We start from the raw sequence: 7,492 nt of genomic DNA, 5'->3' as shown, positions 1-7,492 counted from the left end.
CATGGTATACAACGAAGGGTGATATACTGCAAGATTTATTGCGATATGCAAATGACTACATAGGGTTTTACGGTCTTCAAATATTTGAGAATTGGAGATTAAAAGGAACTTGCAATGTACTGCTCATTTCACAATGGATAGAAATGATTGGCTTACTCTTCCAGATATGGGGTGCTTAATTGCAAGAACTTATAATTGCACATTTATCGGCGTTGGGCGATCAAAATGTAATTCCTACTTCCCCTTCATGACACCTCCAGATATGTCGAGAAACCGAATAGTGGCCATTGCCACGAATGCTGGGGAACACACTTTGTGCCACTTATACTTAAGGATAATGTCCATTTTCCACTGGTTCACCTAGGTTGGAAGTCGGTTAGAACTTAACACGAGATGTAGCAATGTGGGAGATTCTTTATTAAGGAAAGTTGGATGACTAGCGTAAAAAGGTGCCCATCACATTTGCAGGTGTTATGCCATATGTGAACCTAGAGTAGTTTTGGTTTATTGTTTCTTTGTTTTGTTATAAATAAATGCAACAATTATATAGGAAATTCTTCATTATTCATAAATGCAACACTTTAGAGATGGTGTGCAACTAGAAATTATTTTTTTAATTTGTTAGAGTTAATCTTTCTTTAATTGATTTTGAGAAGAAAAACATATGTGGCTATCATTTATTGAATCTCATACTGTCAGAAGCATTGTGCGAATTCATTACATTTCACCCCCTTAAGAAGGCGGAAATTTCTTTTTCCAGAAAGGCTCATAGAAATAAGACCAATCCTTTATGAAAGCATGAATGAGCTCTAATTTTCACCTGCTATAGATTCAAACTTTTGATAGTGCAGTAGCATGAGAGCAAGGAATCATCATCTTTTTTGTGCAAGTTGTATCCATGAAGGTTCAGCGAAATAAAGAATGTTCACTTATGAAAACATTGTCATGCTTTCAAGGCACCACAATTGCCAATAGCAAACATGCTTCCTAACTCAAAAACACAAGTTTTTCTTGTGGCTTGGAATGATTGATTATATATTTAGTGAAAGAAATCGTATCACTTATGCATTCACATACTCATCAAAGATTAGTGTACAAGGTACCCCTTGTTTTTTCCTTTAGAATCTGCACTACTATACCACTAATTGTCATGCTAAATGACCAAGTATTCAAACTTTCTTAAGAGTCCATCCATGTACTAATTGACACTAGTAGCAAGAATGTTGACTTTGACCGGATGGTAAAATAGGATGATTTGTTTGCCACACCCAATTCAACTTTTTGATTTTTGTTATTTCTTTATTTTCTTTCTTTTTTAGTTTTTGTGGAAATATTAGTAAGTTTGTTGATTTATTTATTACTATTTTTACTTTTAGTATTTAATTAGGTATGCTATTTGTTATTATTTTGTTTCTATGTTTGGTTTTTTATTTTTGGAAAGAGAAAGTGGGATTTGGATGTCACGTAGGAAATGAAGTCCCAAGGGAGTTATAGAGGGAGTCTGAGTAGAAGCGCTCTATCAAAAAATACATTATCGAAAAAAAAAATTATCAAAAAATTCTTAATACTTTTTTGCCACTAAAATATAGCAATTATTACAAAGATATAAAAACAATTATCTTGTAATTTAAGATGCAAAATAAGGACATAATCGTCAAAATAGCTTGTACCGATAGAGACAACTCAATCAAGAAGTTGGCCCACGACATTAAGAAACTAAGTTTCATCTTTATAGTATACCTTTTAGCCCCTAAAATATAATAACTATTACAATTATATTTAGCTGACTAGCTCTCTTGTAATTTAAGATAGAAATTGGGGACAAAACCATCTGAAGTGGTAGCAAATGGATTTGCCATGCCCAATTGGCTCACTTGTGTACGCCGCCACATTATAGGGTAGAATAAATTATTGAAGAAAAAAAAGTTTCCTTTTATTCTTAGTTTTATCATTTTTTTTTTTTTTTTTTTGTGTGTATAAAACTGATGGGCCTAAAAACAACATAAAACAAAAAGTACATATCTCAATTAGTAGTATACCATAATTAACATGGATATTTAAATTGGACCAGTCTTTTTTCTACCATGAAATACCCTTGATAAAATATTAAAATCAATTATTCAATGCCTTTAAGAAGGACTACTCCGTCATTTCAAAATTTCCTACCATCTATACCCTTAAGATTACATAGTAACTTAAGGACGTATGTGTAAATTCAGGTCAAAAATCAACTACACGCCACTATTCAATTGTTCATGACTTAGTCTTCATATTAATTGCCAAATTATTACTATTTATACCGAAATTAAATGCAAGCAAACCAGCCGTCTCTCTCTCATCTTCCCACGCCAGTTCATCTTCCCATCTCCTTTTGCTCTATCTCTCTCATAAACAATAGAATTTTGTTGATCTTTGGGTTTATTATTTTTAACTTTTGATTCTTGGTATCCGACAAACCCACAAGCAGTTCGTATTTGTATCAGTGAAATGGAATGAAAGTTGCACGATTCTGCAGAATCTTTAGAGCAATCACAGAACCAGGTGGCTATACGTTATATAATATAACACCTCTTCCTTCTCTCACCGAATATTTCAATACCCCGTTTCTATAAAACGTGACAACAGTCAACAGGTACATTTTTTTTTATTGAGATGCCAAATTTCTTTTGTTGTTAGTTTGTGAATGAATTATGATTTAGGATTTCATTTGTGAATTTATAATTGAGGAAATGGAATATATGTGAAACAACTAGCTCAAGAAAGAAAGAAAAAAAAATGAAGATTTACTTGTAATAGTAGAGTCTAATGGTGGTGAATATTGATTGGCAAACCATACGATGCTTTTCTATTGTTTCCTCTTACCATGTCCTCATAAGCATATACATTCATACATGTTACATCCACCCAGGTTTTCCCAATCAAGGACTATAGGGGATACTTGAGCAGGTATAAAGAAGTTGGTTTCGGATAACTAGGCTACCTACTTATAAAGGTAGATTTAAATTTTGGTCTAGGAATAGGATGGACTAGGCCAAGGTTTTCAGAATGATTCCAGAAGACCTTACTCGCTTTTGGTGGGCAAGAAAATTGTTAGTCGTTACATTCATTTGATGATCATTAGTTAGTACTAATACTTGCGATTAATAAAGAAGTTTTTAGTTTCTTATTTACTTTATTAATGCATAATGATGACATGAAATAATAGCAAGGATGCAGATGTTTCAGAAATTGATCAGTTCTCCAATAAGAATGCAAAGATAAAAATGCAAACGACCAAACAACAAAGGCATATACTGAGAATGCTGGAGAAATCTCTTGCGAGAGAGCTAGATTTAGAAAAGAAGTTATCTGATTCAAGAAACAGTAAAGAAGAGTCTTAAAGCTACACTCTGCATAACAAGAAATGTTTTGTATGGATGAAGAAGTAGAGGATGTTCTATGGAGGTTGTTTGAAGCCGAAAATGCTGTTGAAATTCTGATGGGAATCTCAAAAGAAATAATAGGCCATCTTCAAATCAATCAGTTCAGTCTAAATAGTTCAATTCAACGAGAAGGAGAGATGAGGTCTAAGCTTGGAATAAGTAGTGCAAGCTTTCACAAATCAATTGAGACGCGGATAGAAACTTTAGAGGCCAACCTTGTAAGTCCTGAATTAAGTGAAATGAAAGTCGTGATCGAGGATCTTGAAGTGCATTTATTGGAAGCAGAGACTAAGGCAGAGACTGCGGAAGCCAAATGTTCTTTGTTAGAAGAGGTACTTAATGAAGAGCTGGCTTTGCTTAAAGGTAGTGAAAATGTAATCGAGAAGGTCAACTTACTTGAGAAGCAATTGAGGGAATCTGATATGCATTTACAGCATGCAAAGGTGTCTGTGGAAGCAAGTCAGGAACAACGTAACAGAACATGTTGTATTCTGCAATCACAGACATGGAAAATCTAATTAATGATTTGAAGTCAAAGGTCTTAAGAGCTGAAATTATAGCTGAAAAATCTAAAGCAAAGTGTGCTTTGTTATCTGAAACTAATTCGGAATTGAACGAAGAAGTAAGTTTCTCGAGGGATAGAATGGAATCCTTAGAGACATCTTTGCATCAAGCCGATGAAGAAAATACAATAACTGCAAATGAAATCAATAAAAGGGCTAAAGTAATTACAGATATGGTGATGCAATTGGCACGTGAAACAGAACGTCTCCATAAGCAGGTACTAAGCTTTCACATGTCTTATCTGTTTTGATTGAAAATGACTATCCATATATTGTTTTTTTCTGTCTTTCCCCCTTCACCACTTTTGATGAGCTTTCCCGAGTTAGGTTGTATTCCCTCAGAAATGAACCTGAATAAGATATACAGACGATTTGGGGCTTTCAAGGAATCAAAAACAAAAACTATAAGGGACACTTGCAGTGCGAGAGTAGTTTTAAATAAGCAAAGTGATGCAGAAGTAGCTTTTGGTAGTGCTACAACGTTTAGCATTTTTGTACCAATACATGTGATTTAATCCTTACTGCCAAGGTATTAATCCTTATTGCCGTTTATGCATTTTGTGCAAACCCATTAAGCTAAGAAAGATATATAAATACATGGGAGGTCGGTTAGTAAACATGATGTCTCCATTGCTAAACACTGCGCTGATGGACCTTAATTCCAATTCAAGCAAAAAAGGCTAACACACAAATACATGGGTTATGTGGTTCATTAATCCCAGTGTCCCAGATAGGAGATCTAACAAGAATCTAGCACATTAATCTGAACTGCACTTGAAATTTGTTTTAAAAATTGTTAGGGATGAAGAATGTCTTAAAAATAAATGTAACAATCAGGTAACTCAAAACGTTGATTGGATACTTGGATCAATCATTTTAATTAAAAATTTTAACTCACTTTTGCTTTTTCCTTGGCTCTGTTACCCTTTGTTGTGAACATTTATTACTGCACTCCTACTGATCGGCATTTTCTACTTTACATAATGTTATATTTTCTTCTTCTTCTATCATTTAGTTTTTGATATTGTGCTTTATTTGATTGGTAATATTCAATGCAGTTTTCAAGCTTAACTTGGGTGGAGATGGAAAATCTCAATTAGGACATACTGATTAGGTGGTGAAGGTAACTAGACTACAAACCTCATGTCTCTCTTTTATATCAAGTTATAGAGGCCATGAACTTATGAATTTGGTTTGAAACTCTTATAGGTGAGCTAATTAGAAATATGCCACATGCTACTCACAACGAGAAAAGAAGGTGAAAACTTTGAGAGCTACAGACGAAATCGAGACATCAAAAGTAAGTTTCAAAAACTTTTCATTCTTTCTTCTTTCATTTACATTTAATCTAATTCACAAACTATGCTCTGATTTGGATTAATTGTATGTTCATTTGTTATGGGATTTTAATTTTTATATACCGATAACAAGAACATAGATCTCATTTAAAAAAAATCAAAGATATACTCTTGAGAAACCAGTGTACATAGATCTCATTTAAAAAAAATCAAAGATATACTCTTGAGAAACCAGTGTCGCAGTTTGAGGTGACATTGTAGTGACTTTGAAATAACTATAACATTGTCTGTTGTTAGTCACCCTGAAAGTTTTGTGGGGGTTTTACCTTAGAGAATACCTTTGGGTTGTATTTCAATAGTTGTCTATTTCTATTCTTTTCTCTATCTGATTTTCATCGATATAGTTATCATTCATTATACTGAGAGTGTCAATGGCAACATGGTATTTAAGATAATAGAGTATTGATGCTTGGTAATCAAAAAATTTGATTGACGATGTGGTTTGAGTTCAAGGAAGGTTATAAATTCACTTGGAGTGATTCACCTAATAGCCCTTTCAAAGCCATTTCTTGGCCTACCACATAGGATATATAACACTTGACCTTTACTATGTTATTAATCATATCAATGTGCAATGTGAAATTTGTCTATGCTCTTGGTTATATCAATGTGTAATATGTAATGTGAAATTTGTTTATGCTTTTGGCATCTACGGTCACAGATCAATGATGCATCAATTAGAAAAGACTAGGGTTATTCAATTACAAATCAATAAATCTATTTTATGGTGTGTTGCAATAATGTTAATTTCCAGATATAGTTATATTTTGTATTGATTTATGAACGAACTTTTCTTTACAATAATCTTGCAGCTGCGATATACTTAAAATGATCCTAACACGAAGTTGGTTTTTGAGAAACTTATAGTCTATCATTGTCTTCATTTTCTTTGGGGCTTGGTTTAGAGTATCTACTACTCTCTTTTCCGTAGCATAGTTGTTACTGATGGTAAATGATAGTTCAATATATTTTTTCTTAATCGCTACTTTATTTGTTTAAGTGAAATTAGAAACAAAATGGTATAAGGTGGAAAAGGGCTTTAGTAGAAGCTAGGTGCTCAACAAATGAATCAAATGGTGTTTTTATTTGTGCCCAGTACTTTGCATACCATTGATTGGTGTGTGTTTATGGTTTCTGTCAAATTGCAAATAATTTCTTCTTTCTCTTTAAGAATATGTGTGGTATGCCTTGGTCTTTTTCTGCTTTTGTTAATATATGGTACCCATATTGTCTTTAAATGAAACTATTGGTTAGTACTTTAATTAGGAGTAATTGGTCATTTCATGTGCTAGTGAAAAAAAAATCAAAACCACGCCATTATTTCAATTGTACGCCACCATAAATGCATTTAATTAGGCATTTAATTAAGCAATTTAATTTATTAGCCGTTAAAAAAAACGAAAAGACCTTAAACTTCGCTCTCACCAACGAAGGGTTGCTCTCCTCTTTTCAATATTCCATATGATTATTTAGTTTTTATTTCGTGAATGCAACTGATTATTCACCTTGGCGAGTTGATTTCAAATTTTTGGGAGAGCCAAACGCTAGACACAAAATAAGGTTCAATCTTGAAATAAATCATGCGCTTGATGAGGTACTATTACAGTTTATAGTCAGTCAATCACTCAAACTTAATAAAGATAAAGATAAGGAAGAGTAGGGATCACTACACAATGAAAGACCGAGATCACCCTACTTACCGTATGATAAATCCATAAGGTACGCAAGTTATTCTTTTTTCTGGTTAACTTTAATTGTGTTATAAATAATCATATAATTTATGCTTTGATTTTTCCTTTTTTACGGTTTACACTTCGAATATTCATTTCAAGGATTGTTCCAATTTCAGGTTACTGTTGTCTCATCAAGTGCAATTTGCAACTTCTCATTTCAAATGCAAAGGTATGGTCTTCTGCCTAAATTATTTCTATTTTTTTATTGAATTTTTGGCCTTTCAACATATGTTGTTGGGATACTACTGACCATTTCAATTAGTTAAATGCGTTAGCTTTTTTTTTTTTTTTTTTTTTGTAATCATCAGTTTAACTTTTACTGTTCACTTTAGGCAAAAATAAATTTCCACACACCAAATTGTTGCGTAGTTGACATCACCTATAAAATACCCAAGTCATGACAAAATTGCGATTTT

At 33.0% G+C, this 7,492-nt stretch overlaps 1 pseudogene; it reads left to right on the top strand.

Moving 5' to 3' along the window:
• Positions 1 to 2,487: 2,487 nt before the first annotated feature.
• On the top strand, positions 2,488 to 4,392 carry LOC147473977 (WPP domain-interacting tail-anchored protein 1 pseudogene; annotated as a pseudogene).
• Positions 4,393 to 7,492: the final 3,100 nt, after the last annotated feature.

The sequence above is a fragment of the Coptis chinensis genome, unplaced genomic scaffold, assembly GCF_015680905.1.
Source record: "Coptis chinensis isolate HL-2020 unplaced genomic scaffold, ASM1568090v1 utg15082_pilon_pilon, whole genome shotgun sequence".
NCBI lineage: Eukaryota > Viridiplantae > Streptophyta > Magnoliopsida > Ranunculales > Ranunculaceae > Coptis > Coptis chinensis.
Note: the sequence above shows the minus strand (reverse complement) of the source record. Positions and strands in the feature narration are given on the sequence as shown.